This window comes from Oxyura jamaicensis, unplaced genomic scaffold (assembly GCF_011077185.1).
Source record: "Oxyura jamaicensis isolate SHBP4307 breed ruddy duck unplaced genomic scaffold, BPBGC_Ojam_1.0 oxyUn_random_OJ69832, whole genome shotgun sequence".
Taxonomy (NCBI): Eukaryota; Metazoa; Chordata; class Aves; order Anseriformes; family Anatidae; genus Oxyura; species Oxyura jamaicensis.
Genome location: NW_023309605.1, coordinates 2594 through 5387, shown reverse-complemented (window position 1 = coordinate 5387; position 2794 = coordinate 2594). Strand labels below are relative to the sequence as shown.

The 2794-nt window shown below is 34.4% G+C and overlaps 1 pseudogene; it reads right to left on the bottom strand.

The window, feature by feature from the left end:
• Nucleotides 1–2147: 2147 nt before the first annotated feature.
• On the bottom strand, nucleotides 2148–2283 carry LOC118159348 (annotated as a pseudogene).
• Between the last annotated feature and the right edge of the window lie 511 nt (nucleotides 2284–2794).

The following is a 2794-nucleotide window of genomic DNA, read 5'->3' as shown; positions in this document are numbered from 1 at the left end:
CTGAAAAAAAAAAAAAAAAAAAAAAGTTATTTTCTATGCAATCATTAAAACTGTATTCACTGTCACAAGATCTGTAATCAGTTTTGTTTCTCTGTTGTGAACATTTTAGAGCTTATTTTTAACTATACCATATAAAAGAATCAAAAGTAGAATATTAGAAAAAGTTCCAAAAATATTTTTGATGTTCTCCTTCACTTTTTGCCCTGATAAATAGCCTCAGATGATATTTGTTTGACAATAGTAAACTTGCACATCTGGGCTTCCATTCACTGTAACATTTTGAATTATAATTTTACTTAAGGATGACAAGATTGGATAATTCTATAATTCTTCAAATGGAACCATTATTTGCACAGTCTTGTATAATGTTCTTTTGATGAGTTACAATTATTATATTGGTTCCAAAACCCATTATCTAGCAGCTTCTGGATCATATCCAACTAGACAATAACTGATATTCACACTTAAGTGACTTTTTTCTTTTTTTTTTTCTTTTTTTTTTCTTTTTTTTTTCTTTTTTTTAATGTCCTGTTAATATTCACTTGCTTCCATGGGGATAAACAAACTTTCAGAAAAGCTGTGAACACAGCCATGATATACACAAAATGTTCTAAATGAAAAGTTTGCAGCTGTGAAAGCAGTAGTAGGTACAACTCCTTCTTTTAGATATAATAACTGTGATGTTAATTTTAGAGCTTGCAGTGTCTTTGATACTGTCTCCCCATGGACATATTTGAATTGCATAGTAGTTCTCAGTGATTAATTGTCTTTTTTGGAAGCACTGCATCACCTGAAGACGATGACACATGCTTAATAAAAACAGAGTGCAAAATAATGACTTCAAAGGCAATGTTTTGAATGTGGTAATACTGCAATGATGAATCACAAGATGGTGTAGGCAGTTCAATGCCAGCCCACATGTTTTTGAACCATCTCCTGAAATTTTAGAGAAGATCTAAAAATCCAGTTTGCAAGCTGGAATAAAAATAATGATGGACTATATTTAAATTTGTATTTTGAATTCATATGGCTACATTAGCTATATCTTTTATTGATGCCAGTTCCACAAATAAATTTACTTCTCTTTCTCCTCTACGTAAAGTAAATATGTACAACACATATTGAAAAACATGGTCTGGAATCATTACTTGCACTTTTTTCAAAAATTGCCATACAGTTTTCTAGATTGGTGAAATCTCTGAAGTTGGAGCAAGGTTTGGTACATCTACACTATGTGCCAAATCTCTTCCATATAGTTCTAAGTGTTATTTATCGTTCACAAATTTCCTGATGTAAATTCAAAAACAGGTAGTAAACCATAATAATATTAGGTTCCATGACAATTTTCATAATGGCTATAGTTACCTCTGGCACTTTTTTGTCATAGTACATAGGAGGTATTTAAGAAGTGAAAATGACTTAAGCCGCAGTCAGTTCCACAAAGGGATGCACTTCTGTAGTTGTATAGTCCAGTTTTAATTTTGCAGCATCATAGAATCATTGTGGTTGGAAGAGACCTTCAAAATCATCTGGTCCAACCATCACCCTACTACCAATTTCACCCACTAAATCATGTCCCTAAACACTATATCCAAAGTTTCCTTGAACAGCCCCTGGGACAGTGACGCCAACACCTCCCTGGGCAATCTGTTCCAAAGCCTGACTACTCTTTCTGAGAGGCAGTGTCTCCTAATTTCTAACCTAAACTATGGTAGTATGGCCATGGGGGTCGACAAGACCCATGGTTAGTGATAACATCAGACTCTTAACGATGAGGCCATCAGGAATGTAAAGAGTTTAGAGGGAACAAAGAAGGGTGATTCAGGAGATGCCTTGCCCGTCTCTGGTTGCTTGCTCTCCTGTTAAGGCATGGAAATTGCTGGGTGTTTGTGGTTGCTGGGCAAAGTTGTTGACCAATGAATAGTTAGTGGAAAAGTACTGCTGTGGGACAAATGGTATAAGAAGGGAATCTGTCCTCAATATGGGGAAGAAACAAGGATAATGAAGTTATGCCCTCAGTATGAGAGATGAAGTTAGGCCCTCAGTATGAGAGAACTGTGTTATCAATAAAGAAGTAGCAGTTACTGATCCTAAAAGAACCCTGATGTCCGTGTGGTCATTATGCCACACTAAACCATAAAATGATAGAGGAGAGGATGAACATAGTCCCCCACTACCACAAATTATGTAGTCGAGTTTCCCACAATTGGGGAAATCACAGGGGTGATTTTCACAAAGAATCATGTCAAGTTCCAACACATTATTGTACAACATAATAAATTGGAAATATTGCATTACCAAAGAAAAAGCATTCAAACAGAGATATCTGCATTTAAGAGCTTGCTAATATGTTTATTTAAACCTTACTTGTTAGAGATGTTGTTGGTGAAATAAAAGATAATTTCATTTGCATCTAGGACTCTTATCTATGGAGGTATACATATTCTGTGTAGGTTAATTTGTAAATATATATATATATATATAATTTCCAAATAGCAATTAAATATGTCAAAATTTCCTTGTAGGTTCTGCAAAGTGTTCAAGATTTTCTAGGGAAACCATTTACTGTGATACAACAGGTACTATTTTATAGTCACAGTTTGCCTCTAGCCTGTGTTTACTTTGTACATAGAGTGGGGATGGAGTTCAAAGCAACAAAAAGTTAAAATTGTAAAAACATGCTGCAAAGTAAATTAGCAACTTCTGCTATAATCTCCATGCATATCAATGGGAAGCAAAAAACAATCAAGGTATTTCATTTTTTGAATAGAAATAAGCCAGGAAGATTCTTCAT